We start from the raw sequence: 25,353 nt of genomic DNA on the forward strand, positions 1-25,353 counted from the left end.
TCAGCTAGCTTAGTTGCCCTGGGCAAGGTGGAGTAAACATTGCATCATTTAAAAGGGTGCTGCAATGGCTGCTTCCCCCCAAACTCCCAGAGGCATAGTGCCTGCCCCTGGGAGCTCCCACAGTAAAGAACACAGAATAGCCCAAACCTGGTAGAAATGCAAGATTAATGTACAAATCAAGTCTGAGTGAAATATTTATCACTCCTATTAAAATTATTAAAAATAAAGCTTGAGGAAAACACACTGGAAAGTTGTGTGTGTGTGTCTGTTTTAATAAAACATGCTTACACTTTAATTGTATTATAAATGCAACTCTGAAATATAAATGGGGGGCATGATGCTACCGGGGAACCTCATGGCAGGATGATATGAAGTTGTTTTATGCTGCCAGCAACTTGTCCCCTCCACTCCTCAAATTTTGGAACCAAGATTACTGCACTGTTCAAACTGTATATTCAGTTGTAACATTTGTAATTCATGTTGTGTCATTCAGTTACACACATAATCTAATCAGGAAACAGGAACTCTCCCGCATACCTTTGGCTTCTGGAGCTAACCAACATGCTGTGAATTGTGTATATTTGCTGCAGCAGTCTGCAGACCAAGAAAATAATGACCAAGAATTCCTGAATCAAGAATAAATATGAGAGTTTTGCAATATAATCACCGACAATTTGCTTGAAAAAAGTGACATTTGAATAAATGATCCTGAATTTTTCACTCAGCCCTACTTAGCAACTCCAGTATCCACATCAGATACTTCCAACTAAAGCATAAAACCAAAGAAATAAACTGGGATTTTTTTAAATGAATGGGTATATCATCATCTAGAGCATGTAAATCTAAATATATTTATGACTATGTTCTAATTCAGTTTATTTGATGTTATCCATTCCACTTCTTTAAAAGAAAATAAAGCTAAAAGCTTTTCAAAAGCTATGTTTATGCTGGGGGAACATGGCAACAGACTCACATTATATACTCAGTACCGGCTTCTCCAGAAATCTGACACAAAAGTCACCGTCTTGTTTTCAAGTTTGCAGTAAGTCAGCTCTATCAGGTTCCAGTAGCAAATGCTACTGTACATATCATACTGGTACATTGCACAGTCAGTACATACAAAACTAACACCTTCTGTTAAAGCCTGCCTGTGCATTTTTCAGGAAGGGTGGTGCACAAAATATTCAGGTATCCTATCTATAAAACAATTTCATTCTGTTGCTGCCTTGTACCATGCTAACCTTGTGTAACCTTCTCTCCTCCATGAGGGGTAATACTTGCAAGGCTTCATTCCAGACTCTCGTCTATGTCACTCCAGGAGTCAGACAAACAACACCTCCTTCCTTCCCTCTCCTCTGTAGGGCCCAATCCAAAGCTCATCAGTATCAATGGGAATCTGATCAAAAAGGTGTTGAATTAGATCTGAGTGCCAATTGGGGAATATTCCTGACTTTTAAAATTTAACAGATTTTTTTTCTTTACATTCCAGTTCAATAAGTCTTCTATTATGCCCTGATCCAGGACAGCACTTAAGTATATGCTTAACTTTAAGCTCATGCTTAAATCCTATGCTGTCCTGATTAGCTTCTGCTTAAATGTTTCCTGAATTGAAGCCTTAAGCATATTATTAAATCCCATTGACTTCAATGGGATTTAAGTACATACTTAAAAGGTAAATATGTGACTGTTTTGCTGAATAGAAATAAAGAGACTACCCATTTGTTAAGTTTCAGAGTAGCAGCCGTGTTAGTCTGTATCCGCAAAAAGAACAGGAGTACTTGTGGCACCTTAGAGACTAACAAATTTATTAGAGCATAAGCTTTCGTGAACTACAGCCCACTTCTTCGGATGCATCCGAAGAAGTGGGCTGTAGTCCACGAAAGCTTATGCTCTAATAAATTTGTTAGTCTCTAAGGTGCCACAAGTACTCCCATTTGTTAAGTTCTTTGCTGAATCAAAGTAACGGTCTATACTGAGACCAGTCCTATTCAACATATTCATAAATGATCTGGAAAAAGAGGTAAACAGTGAGGTGCAATGATACAAAACTACTCAAGATAGTTAAGACCCAGGCAGACTGCAAAGAGCTACAAAAGGATCTCTCAAAACTGGGTGCCTGGGCAACAAAATGGCAGATGAAATTCAATGTTGATAAATGTAAAGTAATGCACATTGGAAAACATAATCCCATCTATACATATAAAATGATGGGATCTAAATTAGCTGTCACCACTCAAGAAAGAGATTTTGGAGTCATTGTGGATAGTTCTCTGAAAACATCCACTCAATATGCAGTGGCAGTCAAAAAAGCTAACAGAATATTGGGAGTCATTAAGAAAGAGATAAATAATAAGACAGAAAATATCATATTGCCTCTATATAAATCCATGGTACACCCACATCTTAAATACTGCATGTAGATGTGGTTGCCCCATCTCAAAAAAGATATATTGGAATTGGAAAAGGTTCAGAAAAGGGCAACAAAAATTTTTAGGGGTATGGAACGGCTGCCATATGAGGACAGATTAATGAGACTGGGACTTCAGCTTGGAAAAGAGGCAACTAAGAGGGGATATGATAGAGGTCTATAAAATCATGACTGGTGTGGAGAAAGTAAATAAGGAAGTGTTATTTACTCCTTCTCATAACAGAAGAACTAGGATCACCAAATGAAATTAATAGGCAGCAGGTTTAAAACAAACAAAAGGAAATATTTCTTCACACAATGCACAGTCAACCTGTGGAACCCTTTGCCAGAGGATGTTGTGAAGGCCAAGACTATAGCAGGGTTCAAAAAAGAAATAGATACTTTCATGGAGGATAGGTCCATCAATGGCTATTAGTCAGGATAGGCAGGGATGGTGTCCCTAGCGTCTGTTTGCCAGAAGCTGGGAATGGGAGACAAATGGATCACTTGATGTTTACCTGTTCATTCCCTCTGGGGCACCTGGCATTGGTCACTGTCGGAAGACAAGATACTGGGCTAGATGGACCTTTGGTCTGGTCCAGTATGGCTGTTCTTATGTCTAATCTGTGCATGCTAAGCATAGACAGCCCAGTGCACTCTGTACTACCGCACTATAGATTAGTTAGGCTAGGTTATATATTATGAAAGGTGAGAGCAAAGCAGGATGTGGGCTTGACTCAGAGACTTTAAGGCTAGAAGGGACCATCATGATCATCTAGTACTGGGGTTCTCAAACTTCATTGCACCGTGACACCTTTCTGACAACAAAAATTACTATACGATCCCAGGAGGAGGGGCCAAAGCCTGCCTGAGCCCCACCAGCCAGGGCCAGAGGGGCAAAGTCTAAGGGCTTCATCCCCAGGCAGGGGGCCTGTAACCTGCTCCCTGCTATCTAGGTCTGAATCCCTTGGGCTTTGGCTTCAGCCCCAGGCAGTGGGGCTTGGGCTTTGGCTCCCAGCAAGTCCAACGGGGTTGCAACCACTTTGGGGTCCCAACCCACAGTTTGAGAACCGCTGATCTAGTCTGACTTCCTGCACATCACAGGCCCCAGAAACTCACCCACCCATTCCTGCAATAAGCCTCTGGGCAAGTTACTGAAGTCCTCAAATCTTGATTTAAAGACTTCAAGTTACAGGGAATCCACCATTTTCCCCATGAGGTGCTGAGCACTCCTGAGAAGTGTTTAGCTCCCACTGAAATCTGTGGGAGTTAGGAGAACTTTGCCTCTCATGGGATCGAGTCCTCTATCAATATTTTTCTATTAAAACAGAGATGTACACATTCTTGAGTGATATGAGTAAATTGTGCTGGCTTTCCTCATAGATGGAGGTGATGCCCGTTATTTTAATTATTCACAATCAACCATGAAAAGTTTAAATAAAACTTAAGTCCCAAAAGAACAAAAGAAGATGAGAGAGACTATGAACATATTTTCTGACAGGGTGTGTTATTTATGTAAGACAGAGCATTTGATTCCTGAAGCAAGTTGGAAGGAAGGGAAGTGACCCAATTTTCATTAATTTCACAACGTTTGAACATGATATCCAATACTATGGTCCTAAAACAGTTACTTAGGCTTTGGTATGTTGTTGCTATTGAAATAAAGAGTATATTCTAATTGGCAGGTATTATGGCTATACTTAGTAATTCATACTATGTAAGAACTAAAAAATGAGAGAACAGTGGGTTTTAAGAGATTTCTAAGATTTACAGCTGTGTGGAGGTCACGTATATTGTGAGCCCATTTCAAGACAGCACTTCATTATTAGAGTACTGGTGCCCTCTGCTGACACATGAATGACAAAGGTCTCTTTATTGCAGAGTAAGGTGATGGGAAACAGACTGAAAGGGTCTTCACAAATATAACATTACCCATCCTGTCACCTACTGATGATCTGATTTTGCAGTCCTTATTCAAGCAAAACTTCTGTTGACTTCTATGCCTGCTCAAGGATTGTAGTTTGTGCTAAAATCTTTGGGAGAGAAGATCATACTTCCTTCCCTTTTTCTTTAATGTTCCTCACTTGGAACTATTTAATTCTTTCTCCAACTAATGTAAATCAAATGTACTCTGTAGAATTTATTTGCCTATCCTTGATCATCCTACTGTACATCACAATTTGTTTGCTGTCACTCTGTCAATCTGCTAAACTGTGCAGCATTATATGTACTATGAAAGTGGACATATACATCATTCTCAACAGCAATATGGAAATGACAAAATTTACTATGTAAAACACATCATCTTGTTTCTTGGTTGTACTTTAAAAAGCCCAGCAAAGGAATAGACGTGCCCAAATTCTCCCCTGAATCACACCAGTGATTTCAGTGTAGTTGCCATGGTTGAATTTAAAGGAGAATTTGGCCAGTAAGCTGCATTAGTGCAATAATTTTTTTTTTTGAGTCACAAAATTCCCATTAACACCACATACTCCTTCAAAATGAGAAGGAAGTTGTGTGAAACTATCATAATAATGTTGAACTTCTCTAGGATTTATAGACTGAGCTTTGAACTATGCTTGATGTACAGACGGATACTGTTGGACTGATCCTCAACAGGTAGGTGTAAGTCTGTGAGGGTTCATGGAGTTCACTGAAGCTACATTGATTGAACTAGCTGAGAATCTGGTTCATTATTATTTCTGACACCAGGGACCAAACTGTGGCATTTATCTATTGGCCTGAGCAGACGGTGATTCAAAGGTGCCAACCACAAGGACATTTCCAGAAGGAATTGTGTGTCCCAAAACCAAATCCTTGTCAAACAGCCTGCAACACTAGGGGCCCAATCATTTTATAAAGTGAACTGAACAGTGAATGTCTGTGAATGATGGTGACAGTATAGACATAATAATACATACATTCCTATCCACATTCTGTAGCACAACACCCATATAGCCATTCGATGGTTTTAAAATATCCATTAATGTATTAATTATTTTGGTATCATGATAATATCTAGATTTTAATAAAAATGTATTCTGTCATCTTTGATAGCCTAGTCTCGATACCCTGGCTAGTCCCCAGAGAGAGCTATAATTGCTTTTAAAATGAGATCTGGCTTATAGTTGAGTCTAAGGCTGTGTGTGCATTGGGAGTTTGCCTCCATTCCAGCAGTTGATGGCTAGCTACCAGTATAGCTGCACCTCATTTGCTGGTCTGCTCCTGAGTTGGTGCAGCTAAGTGCTCTTACTCAGAGCAGTATAGCCCTTTAGAGTCAAGTCACTGCACTGTTGTGCTTCCTCATCACAAATATGAAATAGGTCGAAATAGATGTTTTTTTCTACAACATACATTTAAAAGTTTAATACAATGCATATTGTACATACAAATACACATATAGTGTACTCATTCATGGGAGCCTTAAATTGTCCCCTATTCAAGAATCCAAAGACACTGCTATACGTGGAGTATATTCAGATTTGTGAGGTAGCTCTACGGATTGGTAACTCATCAAAATTTACCAGCTTGTTCCATTGAGCTGGCATCTCTAAGCACAGTTTTTACTACAAACACTTTCTGTTGAATGGGATGACTAGGCAGCCTCACTATTCATGTGTTATAGCCAGATTTTACATCAAAGATGCCCTGGGTTTTATACTGTCAGAAGCAACTTTGTCCCCGAAGAATGAAGTTTGCAATTATCCCAGGAGGAAACCTGTCAACTCAGCTCTGTGCGGAAAAACTGCTGGCTACAAAGCTTATAATGGATGACTATTTGGCAGATTGCCCTACCAAAGAGAAAAGTATTTGCTGTCATCCAAACCAAATCACCTTTTTTTTCCCTAAGTGTCTTTATCTGTTTGTTGACTGAGTTGCTTTTATGGCAAATCCAATTTAGAGGAGGATTTTGTTAAATGAGCACTCTCATTTTTCAGAAGAAAACATTAAAGAACTGACAAAGGCAATTTTTAAGGAAGAAAGAACAGGTGAGGCTTTTGGTAGGGGGATATGAAGATGCATCAGTTTAGAATTGGATCCACAATGCCCTATGAACACACACTTTCAAAAGTGACGGGTGATTTGGGGAGACTTAATTAAGGTCTCTTTAAAGCATCTAGCAGGTCTCCCAAATCTGAGGAACTCCCCATCACTAGTCACTTTGGAAATTTTTGGCAATGGTAGTTTATCATTAGAATTGGGTTGGGAAGATTGAAGGAACATTTCTATTGAGCTGAAGCACTTCTCTGGCAGAAACGGTGACCTTCAGTTTGGTTACTCCAGTTACAAAATCATAGTAGTTTTCTTTCATTTATTTAAAAAGAATACACACAACCACACAACATTCTCTAAGTTGTATTTGCTCCTGTGGACTCAATACAACAGTCCCCTTCAGGCTCAGGCAGCTGATCCAACCAGAATGATATTCATAATCAATGAAGTATTTTGAAGAGGATAAATCCCTGAACATATAGGTAAGAATCTAGCTCAGCACATGTATAGAATCTCTCTTCTTTTGTGGCTCATTTTCTTTTAAAGCATATTTCAGAAAAAATATTGGCAATCAGGATAGATGAGCTGTTCTTTATTGCTGAGCTTCAAAGACAACCTTCTTTAGAGCTTTGAACTGATCTAAACTGTTTCCTGAATTGCTTGCTATCCCAAAATAAGACTGAAGGATACAGGTTTAAGCCAATTTAGCAAAGTACTTAAGGCCATACTTAATTTCCATTGGTTTTAATGGGATTTAAGCATACGCTTAAAGTTAAGTATTTGCATAAGTGTTTTACTGAATTGGAGCCCAAGCACCAAAAATGTAGAAGCAGATCAGAAGGTAAAAAAAACCTGATGGAGACAAAAAGAGAAAATCCAAGAGCTGAAGTCAAAAACTAAAAGCTGTTTAAAATATTTTAAAATGTATAAAATAAGCAATTGTGTCTGTTTAGAAAGACAGATTTCTCCATTCAAATTCATGCCTCCTGGCTTAATATAATACACCTCTACCCCGATACAACGCTGTCCTCGGGAGCCAAAAAATCTTACTGCCTTATAGGTGAAACCATGTTATATTGAACTTGCTTTGATCCGCCGGAGTGCGCAGCCCCGCACCCTCCCCCCCCCCGGAGCGCTGTTTTACTGCGTTATATTCGAATTCGTGTTATATCGGGTCGTGTTATATTGGGGTAGAGGTATATTATGTTGTTCCATACAGCTTCATGAAGTTTGCTAATAGGAACCGACACAAGGGGGTAACCTTTTTATTACTGGGAAAGGCGTCTTAGCCACACAGCACCCATTGTCAATTTAGCTCAGCATTGATGTGATGGCAATTAATAGTAAAATATTTTCAGACGTTCAGAGGAGTGGGTAGATCATGATGAGTGTCAATCAGCATGATAGCTATTTAGTGAAGCACAGAACCTAAAATCTTCTAGACCAATAGATGCTTAAGCAGAGCGGGGACTGTTTGAACAGGTACTTACTGTATGTAAGTTCTCCACTCCCACATTTAACCACTGATGACCTGACTTCTGTTCTCTGATCCCAAAAAGAGCATACAGTAGGCTTTTGGGGCCAAAATGTAGAGACAGGTATATACCTGTAGGATTTGCTGCCATGCCAGCTCCGCCCTGCAAATCATGCAGCTCTGTTTATGTTGCATTTTTTCAATGGCTCCAGACAGCCACAGTTTTAATTGAATTGGCAGGGTTTTTTAAATCCATTTTTAATGATTGTTTATTTTATTTTATAACCATAAACTTGGCTCTGAACACTTAACTGATTTGTATTTTGATAGTGTAATTTGACCTGTAAACTGCCCATTCACCTTAAAAATTAGGTGCTAACCAGTAAATAAACTGAATAAAACTCACACTTCTCCCCTAGTATTTTTGGCCTGACCCCCTCCCAGAAAAGTTAAGTAAAAGGCATTATGTCTGGAAGTCTGACTGATTCAGACTATTGCAAACCAAATTCTGCTGTGCATCATTAAAGTTTGGGATGTTTCTCTTTATGAATCAGCTATTGTCTCTGAGCTAAAGAACCCAGCCCTTAGCTCAAAAACAGAAGAGGTTCATGCATTTAGATCCAGAGGCCCCAGAATCAGTTCCTGAAGGTGACCCAGAGAGGGCCATCATTGTAGTTAATCAAGGGGCCTTCACTTTAAGTGCAATATAAACAGTGCTATTGCATAGTTGGGTATAGGAGCACAACTCTCGGTCAGCCTCTGAAAGCGAAACGCCTTCGTTAGAGGGGGGCTGGCAGGACACCAGACTTCCTCTCCGAAGACCTGCCAACACTAGTAGGAAGTGGGATGGAGGAGGGAGAAAGGGACTCCCTTTCAAAATGCAAAACCAAAAAGCTAAAACACCGCCAAAATTTAGGTATGTATACATCAAACCCAAGCAATAATATATTCTTTGCATTTTATCCTTTTCCACCTATTCTCACTCATTATAGGGTATCTAAAGTAAGATCCTGAGCCTCTAACACAATTACACCCATTAGTATAGTTATAGACCATACAGTTTTACATGGGAGTGCTTATAAGCATATGTGTAAATCTAAGAGGCTGAGGCTTTAGATAGTAAGCCTGTCAGGACAGAGGATGCAGGTGTTTTTTTTTTTTATAATTTGTTCTGTCAAGCACCATGGAAAGTTTTCATGCTATATAAATAATAAACTGACTTTAAAGTACACCTCTACCCCGATATAACGCGACCCGATATAACATGAATTCGGATATAATGCAGTAAAGCAGCGCTCCGGAGGGGCGGGGCTGCGCACTCCGGCGGATCAAAGCACGTTCGATATAACGCGGTTTCACCTATAACACAGTAAGATTTTCTGGCTCCCGAATACAGCGTTCTATCAGGGTAGAGGTGTAGTTCCAAACTGGGTTACAGTCTAAATCTGAGCTTTGTGGCTTGGGTCCATCATTTTAAGTGTGCAAATAGCTAGCAAAGTTGTGTCAAGGATAAGGCTATGCACTCCATTTGGGATTTGATTTGTCAGCAATGTTCATTCCTGACCCAATGGCAGGTTATACATAGTGCGATTATATCTCTAACATCTTTCTTCCAGGGTTAGACATAGTTTTCTCTCATTGCTTTTTTGATTAGAAGAGTTTTGTCTCAGTAAACTATTTATATGGCACATAGCACCTCCCACACTTGCCTTCTTATATCCTATTAGTCAATTTATGAAATAGCGTCTATTTCAATAAAAGCTTTCCAGATAGTTTGAACAAAAGGCATCATTAAAAGACACTTGAAGCTAGGCCTGGAGTGTTTTCCTGATTCTTATAGCTTTGATCATTACCTCAATGGTAAAATAGTGCTGCACAGTATAAAAAAAATAGAGTATTACATTTCTGACTGAGGTTACCACAATGTCCGTGTGGTTTACAATCTAAAGGAAGAGTGAAAAATAATGTTGTGCTGAAGACTAAACATAAAAAGCATTTCTCTCTATTTATACCTATTAAATTGCAAAGATTAATATTTAAGAACACACAAATTGCCAGAAGGCAACACCTGAATTAACAGTGTATGTTTAACACAATGCCATTTCTTAAGTAAGTGCTCACTCATCTTCTGAAAGCTACTTAGATAATTGCAATTTTTTTATCTAGAGTTCATTTGAAATAGAAGAAAGCAGGGATTTCCTACCCTGCAGTCTGGGAGCTTTGATGGACTTTGATCTGTTGTTTACATAACACTTCTTTGATAATGAGTTACATTATCATGTGATTTTTGTTTACCTAGGCATGGTAGATATTTGTTATAGTTGTGCCAGTATTTCCATTCTAACCCTCCCCATACGCCCTGATAAGAGGTTTAATAATTTGTTTTGTCCTAAACATTTGTACATATATAATACGTTTATTACCATATATATAAACTTGTAAGTATGTGTGGACGCACATTACTTATATGTAACAGTAGTGACCAGATTAGTTAAGACTGAAATGCTTCTGCCATCATAACTTCCCTTTTTAAATTGCTCATGACTTCAGTAAGCAAATTCCATTACGGCTGACATTTTCCAGGCTTGATCTCAGCCCAGAGGTGAGTTTTTGTGTTATTTCCATAAATTCTATAGCTGTTTTTTAGTACTGTTTGTTGAAAAATAAAAACACATATTCCAACATCTATTTTGAGTGTGAATTACTTGACAGCACCTGAACCAACAGGGTTCAATCTTGGCTGTTTGCAGATCATACTGAGATTTAAGGGAAAAGGTGGATGGAAAGTAGATCAGTAGCTATGAATTTGTGAAAATTGTCAATTTTTGTATTATAGAATGTTCCTGCTTCCATAAAAATACAATTAGTATAGAACAATATAATTCTATATTATTAATGCCAGAGAAATACATGATAAACATCCATATAATATTCCTTATTTTACATTGGCCCATGTTCTCAGAAAAATTAAGTCCCCAAAATCCTAATCTAGGGCCAGTTAAGACTGAAAGTGACCCTCACAATCACATTTATTTGCAAAGCCCATTAACTAGGTCAGCAGAAATTTCTTTATACAGGATACTGTTTGGGCCTGATTCTCCACTGACTTGCACTTGTGAAAAATGGGTGCAAAGTGCTATTATTATGATCTGTTAGCATCAGATCTGGTCAAAAATTCTCCGACGGAACTTTTTCTGACAGAGAATGCTGATTCACAAAATGGACATGTTTTGTGGTGATGGTTCAATTCTGATGTAGTTCTGACAGAACGCAGGCTCCTAGGCAGGTTTAGACACCAGCCTGGTTTATTGCCACCTGACCCACCCACTGCCTTGCCAGGGAGCGCAAGTTTCAAGTTTCCTAGCTTTTTGGCAGTCTGCCTGGTGGGCTGATGGACAGCCAGGAGACTGGAAACTCCAGGACTGCAAGCTCCTAGGCAGCCTGTCCTGTGGACTGCCTCAGATTCAGAAGCGCACGGCTTCCAAGCTGCACGATTCCAGGGCAGTCAGTAAAGCTCCCTTCCCTTTTAGCAAATTTTAATTTTTTTTCATTTTCATGCCAAATCAAAACATATCCAAATTTTGCCTGGCATTCTGAGTCTTGCAGACCATAGATGACTAGTATACTTTAGAGCACCCCTAAAGCTGCTCCAAACTACACTGGAGCTGGGCCCAGTGTAGAACCAACCTGAAGGCAGGCTCTGTCCCTGAGGGTGGAGGGTGATAATTACACTGATGAGATTTTAATTCACACAACGTTTACCACCTGGATCTGTGCTGCAAGAGATGTTATTGCTTCAAAATGTTCTCCTTACATTTGTCCAGTTCACTGCTGACGTGCTTCCATCACTCAACAATTTCATTCAGAAGGCACATCAACAGCCCGTTTGGTCTGTAAGGCAGATACTGCAGAATGGTGTTCTGACATGCTCCAAACTCCTGAGCATTGATACTGTTGAAAACTAATCATTTGGACCGATTTACTGGCTCTGTCAATGGAGTGTAAACTTTTGAGTACAAATAATTGATTTTTGAAGTGTTGTTAACAGCTGCTTCAAGCCAAAGTAAAAGCCTAGTATCCTCGCCTCTCCCCCCAAGCTGGAAACCACAACTATGAAAACAGGATGGATAATAAATAGCACTTTCCATCTCTCAAGTAGACTAATGTGATTTAAAAGATTAGCATATCACTCAGCATATTTCTCTCTTTCTTAGATAATGGAGAGTAGCTTTGCATTCATTTTTGTTGGTACAGTGCATTGTTAATATCAGAATCTTAAATTCTGATTGCACCTATCGATTAAAGATGCCAACAGATGACATACATGTTAATCGCACTTCACATCACAAGTGTAGGAAGAAATGCTGGATACCACAAAAGTACCTTCAGGTGATAAGATAACACTTGGTACTTGCTATAAAAGTGTGGACTCAATGTTTGGGTCCAAAATGTAGTAGCTGGCAGTGTCTCCTTTAAAGTGAATGGGCAGGGTACCAACATTCTAGGGTTAACTCAAACAGCCAAATTCAGATCTAGGGTTTGAATCCTCCACTCAAATTTCAGGAGTGTTTGATTCACTCCATTAGAAAGTGTAAGAAAAAGAGAATTATGTGAGTGCTGATGTGAAGAAAAGAGAATTAATGGCATGCGGGGTATGTGTGTGAGAGAGAGAAAGTGTCTTGGAGGGGAATGTTGGCAGAGAAACCTCAGGGAAGGAGTGAACAGACTTGCAGGGGAGTTAGGTGTTGGTTGGTGTTTGGGATCTGAGGGATTCAGAATGGGATGGGAAAATAGGAGGAGGCTGTTTTAAGAAAGATTTCAAGATCTTCCCTCGCTGCCTCTCCCACAATCAGTATGACCTCTGAGACCCCATAGTTCACTTTTCCACTGATCTCTTGGGATCAGGCCCTTTAGTACATAGTGCAAGTCATAGGTGGGGATGGAAGAAAGGAGAGTCTCCCTGAGTAGGGAGATTAGGATTGGTGGTCACAGCAGCAGTGGTGGATTGGAACCCAGTGGGGAGGGGGAGACAAAATACAAATAAGTTGCAGGTTTCTTTCTGAGTTTATGTTGTGTGTTGTTTTTATTGTCAGCAAGTCTCTTCCCCCTGACATTTCAAACAATGCTATGCAAAAATGCTATTCCACATGTCAGAGGCAACCAAGCCTCTTGCTTATTCCCCACTTTTCCTATTATTTTTACCTGCAGATAAAGAAGCCTTCTCAAATGTTTCTGTTTCAGGGCTGTCATCAGCTAGCAGTTTTTCTTCCTACCAAATGCTCAGGCAAGGTAAAAATTACAGAGCTGCTTTGAAAGATTATATGTTTTGTCTTTTAGAGTACGGAGATGCATAACCTTTCTTTCAAGCATCCCTCTTTCACCATCCCACCCCTTCCTTTAGGCTCATTCCAACTTGTTCACAAATCAGAGGTACCTGACAGCAGCAAATCAGGCCACATAAATCATCTGCTAGCAGGTTATATACTGCAGCAGATAATGCAGGGGTGCACAGTAGGTGTGTGAACTGAAGGTCATAGGAGAGTTGCCTGCTGCTCGTAAATAAAGCATTTTTTCACATATGCTGCAACTACTCTAGTTTATTGTTAGTGATTTGTAGGAAGATATTTTTCATAGTAACCATAAAGAATCATCTATACTATATTGCTTTTTGTTACCTATTTAGAAAGTTACTAAAAGTAGTAACATAAGAATGGCCACACTGGGGCAGACCAAAGGTCATCTATCCTTTTAGTCAACTCTAGGATCAGATCCTATGTGCCACTTAAGACTAAATCAAGAATTGCCTCATCCCTTGTGGATTCCAGAATTAGCTGCTCCAAGAAGCAGTCATTAATGCGATCTAGAAATTTTATTTCTGCATCCCATCCTGAAGTGACATGTTCTCAGTCAATATGGGGATAGTTGAAATTCCCCACTACTATTTGATTTTCTGTTTTTATAGCCTCTCTAATCAGCTCAAGCATTTCACAGTCACCCTCATCATCCTGGTCAGGTGGTTGGCAGTCTATTCCTACTACTATACCCTTATTATTCAAGCATGGCATTTCTATTCATAGATTCTGTAGCACTGTTTGTTTCATTTTTACTATTAGATTATGCTTAATTTCACATATAGTGCCACTCCTTTTACTCTATCATTCCTATACGTTTTATACCCCGGTATTACCATGTCCCATTGATTATCATAATTCCATCAAGTTTCTGTGATGCTTTTGATATCAATATCCTCATTTAATACCAGGCACTCAAGTTCTCCCTTCTTAATATTTACACTTTTTGCGTTTGTATACAAGCACTTAGTTGTCTGCCTTCATTTGACTGTTTCTCTTCTATTCCTACTTGCACATTAATCAACTTCTATCCTCTTCACTAGGATAATTCACTTCTATCCTCTTCACTAAAGTATCCTTTTAAATAAATCCTACCCCAATGGATGTGTCTGTCTGACCTGTGTGCGCCTCTGCAGCTGTCAGCGTTTCCCCAACCCTTGGTTTAAGAACTCCTCTATGACCTTTTTGATTTTATATGCCAGTGATCTGGTTCCGTTTTGGTTTAGTTGGAACACATCCTTCCTGTATAGACTCCTCCTTTCCCAGAAGTTCCCCAGTTCTTAATAAGCCTAAATCCCTCCTTTGAATACAGTTGTCTCATACACACATTGAGACCTTGCATAGTAGTGTACTCAAGATACATAAAAGACAAAACAAAAACACCCAACACCTAAGTTGAATAGCACATTATCACCAAATTCTGACCTGGTGCAAATGGTTGCAACGTCACTGAAATCAAATTGTATCTGCTTATATCTGGTCTGAATTTGAGCCTCGGTGTTATATAATATCTTTTTTGGAATTATGGCCACATTTTCAAAGTTAAAACCTAAAGTTAGATTCTTAAATGTATATTTAGGCTCCTGAGTAAAAGCTTGACCTGATTTTCAGAGGCACCAAGGACCCTTCTCCAGGGTACCTGTGAGAGACTTTGGTTCTGCTATGGAGCACTGGACCCCTTGTCTGGTTCCCATGGAGTACCCAGCCTCCTGCGGATCCTAGTCCAGGGTCCTCCACAGGAACCTACCCACTCCCTGTAGTACCACTAATTGAGCCCTCTCAGTCCTTTTATAAGGCTCAGGTGCCCATTAAGCTGTCACCTGACCCTCTTAGCTCCACCCCTTCTGCTGGGAAGCATCAAATAATTATGGCACAGGTGTGGCTGGCTACATCTCCCCTTAAAGAGGGACATCACCCTTATAGGTTTTTATTCTTGACTGTGTGCATGTTTCTATTTGACTCCTTAATCAGACATGCTGCCCATTTTACCACTGTGTTTTTATCCTGTCCCAGTTAGTTTCAATTTGAATCCTCCTCATTACGGGATACACAGATACTATTGTATTATAGATGTTTATAATGGTTGGTACTTGCTGGAATCATCACATAAGGATTGGGAGCAGGAGGGGATCTGTCCCTTTATAGTGCAAAGCAGGATTTGTAGGAGAGCCTATTCCCCCCCAAGGCTCCAGCCCAGGAACCTACAAGGGTTACCAAAGGTCTGGTACTTAGGAGCACCTTAAGGCTGCCCTCCCTGGGCCACTTCCTACCACCTACTCTTTTGTTCATGATTTGCATTCTGTAGCAGAAAGGTAATACACCTTCAGTCTGTCTGGGCCCACCAGGTAAGCTCCTCTTCACCAAGAGAGGCTTCTGCAGGATCCCATCTCAGGCAAGTCCTTTCCCCTGCTTTATCAGCCCCCTTCTGAGCTGTCTGGCTTCCCTTTTATGCTCCACCTCCATCTGAAGCATACTCTGCAGGTGTGACAGAGCAGGGTCATCTGGGTCCAGCATTGCTTTATAACCCCTTCATTTCTGGTGCAGATTTATACACCCCATCACAATGTATTTAACAGATATCTGTCTGACTTAGGTACTCCTCAGCTCCTACAAGCTTTCCCCCAGCTCTTAGTTTAAACACTTCTCCAAAACTTTATTTAAGATGCCAACAAACTGGTTGTATTTTATTTAAGGTGGAGTTTTCCCCACCCACTTTTCCAAGAAGTGCCTCTGCATTTAACAAATTTAAATCATGCTTCTTTGTTTCATCTTCTTAATCATGCATTAAGACCCTGAAATTCCTTCTGCTAAGCTAGACCTTCATGTAAGACTAGAAGAATTTCAGAGAAAAGCTACGGCTGAAGCCCTGGAACTTCTACCTAGTAGCCTAATTTACCTTCCAGAACCTGTCTCCTACATGTCTCTACATCATTGGTACCAGCAATACTAGCACATGTCAGAAGTCAGTATGTCTTGTGACATCCACCACCCTTGTACCCAGCAGGCAAGCCACCAAGTGATTCTCATTCACCACATACCAACTGTCTATATTCCTGCTGATCAAATCCCCACTCACCATAGCTTGTCTTTGTCTCATCATTGTATTTCCATCCACTGGAGCGACCTCTTTGGTGCATGAGGACTTGTCAGCCTCCACTAACTCAGTCAGAAGGATGTCCCATCTCAAGGGGGTGGGTGGGGGAGGGAAGGGGATGGGGTCCCTCTCCTTGTAACTAGGTGCTCTTTTATCCTGAGATTGGCTTCTCAACTGGAGGATCAGTTCTGAGGCAGACCCACTACATGATGTACCTACCTATGGTCAATATTCTCTATCTCTGTTCTTCCAATTCAGCAACTTTGGCCTCAGTATGCTGCTACTTGCACTGGGTACATGCATATGCCACTTGTATGCAAGGCAAGTTGTCATTGTCCTTTCTTCACTTTGTGAAGTAAACTGGTCACACCCATGCTGCTAGGCTGCAGTTGGTCGTTTACCTCTCTAGTTAGATTGGGTTGTTGTTACCATGAGTAGAGAAAGATTTAACTTTTTTGTGGTCTGTTAATTATTTACAGAACAAGGTTTTCATTATCACTGAGGTTTCTCAGTCTACCAGACTGCAACCATTAAATTAAGAGCCTACTTCCCCTCACTGCAAATTCCCCTATGCTCTCTCTGTCTGTTGTTTCTTCTTGCTGAAGAAGGCCCCTGGGCTTTATTCTGATTAGCTGTATCTATAGAGGTAGAGAGCCAAAGGCCTAAACTCTTCACGCCTGCTTAATTACCCATGATTTTATTAGTCTCCTGAAATCTGACTTCAAAAAGCCCTAACTCCAACTTTCCTTCAAAGTCTCCTATTTTTGCTCTGTATAGTGAGCTGTTAGGATCAGCCATAATATATAAAATACTTTTCCTTTGTTGTAATCTGTGGTGTCCTGTGTTTGTTTGTTTTTTTCATACCTACAGCGTTGCACAACTTCCTACTAAAATTTTAATTGATAAATGGGTAGAACAAAGTAAGTATAGGAAAATGAATGTGCTGTCTCTGAGCCTCAAAAGACAGCCACAGAATTTCCACAGATACTAAAGCAGTTCAAGTGCCTTACCCTTGTGTTGGTCTGCATGATTTTCCATCATATCTTGGAGGAATTTTGATAGATTTATGTGTGACACTAGGTTACCCTGTAAAGTGGAAAGCCTGTAATCAGACACTGTGCAATCAGTTGCCTCCCATTGGCAACCAGTCTGCCTTAAATCTGCCATCACAATTAATCAAGCAATTCCCCCCCAGGGAAATCCAGTGCCTCCACAAACCACTAACCTGTCATCTGTGGGATTCACATTAACTCATACGACCAGCTCCATTTAAAAAAAAAGCAAAACTAAACGAAAAAAAACTTCCCCTGAAATACCAGGGAAAGGTCTAGACCTCAGGCCAGTACATATCCTCCCCAAATGCTTGCATGGCCTTGGTGCTTGGGAATTTTCTTTTTTACTTTAATTCAAGTCCCTGGCAAACTTGCCATTGACCTGAGTGGGAGCAGGACCAGGCCTCTTGTTTGCAAATATGCAGGTTTAGCAGTAGGTTTTTTCAACTGCTTTGCAAAGCATGCAAAGTATAATAATTCGAAGGAAGCAGTTAACATGGCGGCATCCATAGGTTCATCTACTTGAACATGCCATCACACAATTTCTATTAGGTTTAATTCTGATGAATAAAGAAAATTTATTGCACAAATTGAAATATCTGGAAATATTACAGGAAAAGAACTACAATATAATAACAAGAAATAGCTGATGGGAAAGATATTTTTGGGTAGAAAGGGTTCTGACTAGATAAGGATTCTCTCATGTAAAAGCATTTCCATATTTATAAATAATTATTATTTTACTATTTATTATATAACTAAATACAAGTAGTGCATTACATAATGCAAATGTACTGTATTGATAACTGGGCACTCAAAAATTGCACAAGCCACATGACTCCTAAAACTTCAAAGAGAGATGCATAATTAAAATATTGAAACTTTTTGAATATTTATTTCTTGGAACTAGCTTTAAATATAATCATTATATTTAGGGTCAGAAGCTTATTTCTGTGGTAAAAATGTGCAAAAGGAGACAAGAACTGTAGAAATCTGCTACATGAATGGTATGCACAAGTTGGTCACAGCACCAGTGGCACCTCTAGATCTAATTTAAGGTAGAGGACTATAACTCTTCTTAGTATCTCAGACATTCATAACTAAAGAGCCCTTTTGAAAACACCCCTTGTTTCTGTGCTGTAATTGCTGGATCTATAACATGCAGGTGCCCTGCTCCTGCTGCTTGGCGGCTTCTTCCCAAAGTGTGCACCACACAGATTGCAGTCTAGAAGATGGAAGTGATAAATTGTTAAATTAAGAGAGAAAAATGGTCACACACAATTGGGATGAAGATACTAATTATTTTACTTTAGTTTTATTTTCTCCTTTTATTCCAGGGCAGCAGCAGGGATGAATCAAACAGTGTTAGGCATTGCCCTTACTTCTCCAACATTATTTGACACCACACAGACACCTTTTCTGAACTTTGTGGAATCTTCCAGCACCTTAAGAAATACCATAAAATAGGTACTGCTTTTCACTTGGACTTTTCAAGCATGATTTGTAATATATCACTACACTGTCATAAAGAGACTGGTGATCAATTGTTCCCCAAGTTGACCGAGGGTCAGAGAAAAAGTAATTAGCTTGGTTTGCAGGAAGGGAGAGTTAGGTTGGTTATTAGGAAAAACCTAAGGATAGATAAGCCCTGGAACAGGTTACCTAGGGAGAGTATGGAATCCCCATCACTAGAGGGTTTTTAATAACAGGTTAGATAAACAACTGTCAGGGTTAGTCTAAGTATACTTAACATGCCTCAGCACAGGGGCATGGACAAGATGACCTCTTGTGGTACCTTCCAGCCCTACATTTCTAGGATTCTCTTTACTTCATGATATGCAAATCACTAAAGCATACAGCTCAAATGTCTTTCTAACATAACTGATACACCTCTACCCCTAACGCTGTCCTCGGGAGCCAAAAAAAAAAATCTTACCGCATTATAGGTGAAACCGCATTATATTGAACTTGCTTTGATCTGCCGGAGTGCGCAGCCCCCGCCCCCCTGGAGCGTTGCTTTACTGCGTTATATCTGAATTCGTGTTATATCGGGTCGCATTATATCAGGGTAGAGGCGTACCATGTACCATTACAAGGTCTACTCTCTTCTAGTGTTAAACTTTGTAAAGTGTTTTGGAATTTAGTTTGTACATAAGATGCTAGCCAAAATAAATCAGTATATAATCTTATTTACATAGAGTCACCAATGAAACACCACAATGGGTTAAAATAGTGGCATATTTGTGGAAGACCATATGTGGACAAAAAAGTTCTGTATCTAACACTCAATTCACACCCTTTACATATTTGGTCACATACCTTGTTGCACTTTAAAGTATAAATAACAGTAGGGTAAAGCTACTGATTTTATGGTAACCTCTAATCCTTATAGCTGGGATCTAAGAACTCTTCTCATTCATATCTGCAACCGGAGACAATGCAGGTAACTATCAAACTCTTATTCTGTTCCAGTGGTAAAATTCAATGACTGAGATCATCAACAGCTCTGAATCAGTGGATTTGATTCAAGACTATTTTGCCGAGCTCTTTACTTTCTAAGCATGAGAGCCAGTGCAAATGATTGTTAATTAACAACGATTTATAGTTTTTAGTAGAAAACTGACCTCTGCTCAACAAAGATATCAGTTCAAACAAAAGTAGATGAAATCAAGAGACCATGAAAATTTGGGTAGAAGCAGATGGTCAAATTTAAGATTGGTAAGAATTCAAGAGCATTAGAAAATCTAAGATGTAAACAAATTTATTTGTGAAGTGTGTATTCCCTTGTTGGCATATAAAACACTAAACCAACCTATAGGGAGAACATTTTAGACATTAAAGCCTAATGTGTTAGGAAGAGTGGTTGGAATTCCCCCTCACCCCCCACAGAAAATTTGACTTTTCATCAAAAACCCCCAAACATTTCCATTTTCAGCCAACATGTCAAAATTTCAGTTTTTGAATTTTCAACAAATCAATATTTTTTGAGGAAATCAGCCATTTTCTGAGACAAATCTCATTTAGTTGAAAACCAAATTTTACATGGGGAACAAATTAACTGGAATTTTTTGACCAGCCCTAATACTGGATACATGGCAAAAACAACTCCTAGTGTATTTCTGCATCCCTTAGGAAATACTAATATTAACTGGCATCTAGAGGAAGATTGCTAAAGTTTGTTGCAACACACAAGTTAGGATGATCTGAAGCCAGTTCTCAGATAACTGGGGTGGGTGTGTTGTGTGGGTATTAGCCCCATTAGCCTAGTACTTAGAGACTTTTACATAATAATCCACCATTGGAAACTGGATTAGAAGCTCTCTGGAAAAAAAAAAAAACAGATATAGGATATCACACACAATTTTTGTATCTTACTCCCTCATGTGGCTGTCCCCATGCTTGCTCTCCTGAGAAGACTGCATTTCCCACACTTCTTCTGTACGCCCCGCAGGCTATGCCCCTCTCCTTACACAGACAGCTTACACAAGTTGCTCTGCCAGGTTGCATACATCTTTCACCCACTCTTTTCCCACCAGAGTTACGCATCTTCAATACAATTTGGTCATTAGAAATTTCTATTTGCCAGGCAGACTTCAATTTAAAGGAATCCCAGCCTTCATCTCTAGCATGTTTGGTTTTATTTGTAATAAAGCAAGGTTAACTAAAGCAATAAGTGGCACAAACTCATGATTTTAACTCAGGCTTCAAAAGATGACTGGGACCTACATTAACTCACCTAACTACTTATAAAGGTAATGCTGCCCAATGTGTTTAATGCTGGTGATCACTTCCCCTGCTTCTTCACATCTCAGAGACTTTGATCAGTTCCCATTCCTTATTAATAGAGCTTTGTTGACTGGTGGTTTCCTTCAGATAATAGAATTATACAATTCCAAGTATTACTCTCTCCCCTAATTTTCACTGTGACAATGTCTCTCAAGCCACTAGGAGTTGTGGGTATTTGATGACTTTCCTGAATTCTCTCTCCTTTCCCCATGTCTTGACCCATTTGCTTTCTTGCATACTTTTTTATTTGTTACATTACCTGAACTTTTGCCTCATTCTTCTAAGAGGCTAGTTCTGGAAGTATTTAATTGTCTGGGGCAAGATGAAACTTTCACACAGCTCTGTTTATATTCTATATAAGTGCTATATTCACATTTTTCAATAATGCATGCATTAAAAAATAAAGATCATGTAGTGTTTTCATGATAGCAGTATTTCTGCTTTTTGTTACAGGGTCAATATTGGAAATATCTAAGTAGGAGTACTTCTATGCCATCTAGTGGAGTCAATCTAGAGACAAAGAAAAATATTCATTGCTTTATTACTGTAAACAAAACTGAAATGAACTGCAGCTTGGTATGTCACGAAGTGTTTTCTGACAACTTGTTTAGCACTTTTGCCTTGGCATATCACAGTCAGAAGGACACAACCTTAGTAACATTGGTATTTGTTAGAGCGGAGCCTGAGTGGCAAACATCACATCTAGAAGTGGACTAGAATCCAGATATCCCCACACTTAGGTCTGGATAGATTTGGCAGGGTGGTTCAGCTCATAATGCACAGAGCTGAGTTGTAAAGTTCAATTTCCAAGCCAAGAGTCCACAAATGATGGATGGCAGGTGGAGAAGCAATGTTAAATTACCATCTAGACTATTCTGAATCAAAATTCTAGCAGCTGTCTGCATTCCCACACAGGTCACACATTCAGGTTTTTCCCCCTTCTCGATCCAAAATAGGAATGAAAAGCCCCTGAAGCTCCTCAGTGTGCACAAGGACTTAAGCTCCTGACTCCCCCATTATGCTGCAGAGGGGCCTTGTGTCCCTTGCTAGCCTGGCCTTTCCTTCTTCTAAGCCGCTGCTACTCTTGCTACCTTCAGAGGGCAGGGTGTTTCTGCAGCAGACGGACAGTACGTGCTCCTCTGCCACTGCCACAGCACCGACAGCAATAGCTACTCAGACGTGGTCCTCTCGACTCCACATTGTGAGGCTTCTCCTGCTGCATTGTCAGGGAAGGGACTTCAGTGGCAGTGGCGATGCTCTCCCTGCTTGCAGCTGACTGAGCTAGGGTTTTGATGCCATCCTCAGGCAGCCATACATTTGAAGTTGTGCACCAATGGCCCTGATTGGCCAGCAGTGCCAACAGGGGTGGGGGCAGCTCAATGAGGTTCCATTACAGCAAATGCCAGCCTCCCCTACATGGGCTACCCCAGATTGGAGAGAGGGACTCCTTGCACTCTCTCCCTACATCCCCATTTAAGGGCCTTTAGGCAGTCTTCTGATAGCAATTGGCCAATCTGCCTTCCCATTCGTCAACAGAGCCTAGTAATTCTTCTGCTGGGTCCCCTTATGTTTTCTGCAGCTTGCAACACACATGGCACTGTATGATAGGGAACCTTCCTAGTCTCAAGATCCTTCCCAAAAGAACAGTTACCACAGTTCTGGTAAAGCTCCCTCCCCTGTACACTCACTGGCTTGCTTGTTTGGATCCCACCATACGCGACTAGTGTGCTCTGAAGCTTCCCGTGGTCTGAGTACACTGCAGCACTCTCTCTTTCCTTGGCTTGTCTGCTACTCCTTCATGGAAGTGGGACCTTGCAACTCAGCTGCCCTACACCTTCAGGACCAGTGTTGACCAGCCCCGCCCCGCCCTGCCCCAACACTTAAGTACAAGATCTCCCAGAGCTTCAACCTTGTGGGCACTCTGATTTACCTCTCCCAGGATGCATGGTAGTGGAGACACATATCACAGACTTTGCAAAGATTCCCAAAACAATCACTCTTTAGACAGCACAAGAGATATACAGATCCAGACTAAAATTGACACATCCTTCCTTGCTTCAATTTCCCCATCACTCTGGAGCATTCTTTGGGATTTAAGTCAGAGTACTTAGAGTGTGTAGGATCCTCCCACTTCTCATGCATAGCTTTTTCTTCTACTTCCGGCCTTTTCTCTCTCTCCCCAAAATGGCTGGCAGGATAGGCAACTGCAACTTCATAGAAGGAGGACTTTGTCAGATGATTCGTGATCAGCCTAACCAGGTGATCTGTTGATTAGTTATCAGCCTACCTGGTAGATTGGTTTCCTTGGTGTGGTCATTTTTTGTCCAAATGGGGCTTCCATTTGAATAGAAGATTACCAAGGTTTGATGAGCCTTCATTGCTCACCCTGTGTTACCATTACCTCTTGGAATTTTATCCCAAAACAGATGTAAAAAACATCAAAAAGACAGATTAGCCTCATAATCAAAATGGAGTTTGTAGTTTGATAAAGATATATTCAGAAAGGTCAATCTCCAAGTAGAATTCATGAACTGTACTTAGATTCCCCAAGTCACTACAAGAGCATTCTAGAAATGGCATTCTGCTCTCTGCTGTCTATTGCATCAGTAATGTCATTCAAGTAACAGCACAGGGATGTTGGCACTTAATATAGCATGAAAAATGAGCCAAAACTAGACAAGACCCATGTTTAATTTGAGTTTATTTTAAAATAAACTCCACAGACCCTATCCCATAGTCCTTACAGAAGCAAAACTTATTGCTTTCTGTTAGAGATTTGCCTCAATAAAGGACTTCATAGTGGCTTTAAGATTGTCCTTCTCAAATAAATACTGCAGTATTCTATAATGGTAGTCCAAGACAGTATTATACAATCGTGAAACTGTAGCATTTTGGACCATTACTGTAGAATGTTTTTTTTTTTTTAAGTTCATATAAACCCAATGTTTTAAACTCAAGAATGTAGTCGATTTTATATCATTGAACTATAATTCTGCTAATTAATGCTTGAAAAATGCTTTGAACCTCTAAAGAACTAAGGCATTAAGTATTATTACATTTAAAATTATATATTGCTTTCTGCTTTAAAATTCTCATTTATTTAGGGACAACACACCACTAGATGGTGTCTGTCTGCCTAAACATTTCCAAAAAGTCATTCAACTTAGGCAGTACATAGGTGTCTTTTATCCAGTCCATGTGTCCACTAACTGTTTTAGAAGTTAAGCAGCCCAGTAGATTTTTGGGATTTTTTTTCATAGATTCATAGATTATAGGACTGGAAGGGACCTCGAGAGGTCATCGAGTCCAGTCCCCTGCCCGCATGGCAGGACCAAATACTGTCTAGACCATCCCTGATAGACATTTATCTAACCTACTCTTAAATATCTCCAGAGATGGAGATTCCACAACCTCCCTAGGCAATTTGTTCCAGTGTTTAACCACCCTGACAGTTAGGAACTTTTTCCTAATGTCCAACCTAGACCTCCCTTGCTGCAGTTTAAACCCATTGTTCCTGGTTCTATCCTTAGAGGCTAAGGTGAACAAGTTCTCTCCCTCCTCCTCATGACACCCTTTTAGATACCTGAAAACTGCTATCATGTCCCCTCTCAGTCTTCTCTTTTCCAAACTAAACAAACCCAGTTCTTTCAGCCTTCCTTCATAGGTCATGTTCTCAAGACCTTTAATCATTCTTGTTGCTCTTCTTTGGACCCTTTCCAATTTCTCGACATCTTTTTTAAAATGCGGTGCCCAGAACTGGACACAATACTCCAGCTGAGGCCTAACCAGAGCAGAGTAGAGCGGAAGAATGACTTCTCGTGTCTTGCTCACAACACACCTGTTAATGCATCCCAGAATCATGTTTGCTTTTTTTGCAACAGCATCACACTGTTGACTCATACTCATGATCTTTACATACTGTGCCTGGTTTAATACAAATACTATCTTCACACTATTTTGTGCTTCATTTTGCAAAGTAACTTTATTAAATATCTGTTACATATGTAGGGCCTGATTTTTGAAAGAGCTCAAAGCCAGATTTTCAAGATTGCTCAGCTCCCAGCAGCTTTCACTGTAACACTTACGGCCAGATTTGACTCTAGTACTCAGTTTTTAGTTGAATAAAAGATTTTTTGGGTTGTACTTGACTGTTAAGTGTTTTATCCATGAGTCAAAGTCAACACCAAGTAAAGTTA

The sequence above is a fragment of the Trachemys scripta genome, chromosome 5 (genome assembly GCF_013100865.1).
Source record: "Trachemys scripta elegans isolate TJP31775 chromosome 5, CAS_Tse_1.0, whole genome shotgun sequence".
Lineage (NCBI taxonomy): Eukaryota > Metazoa > Chordata > Testudines > Emydidae > Trachemys > Trachemys scripta.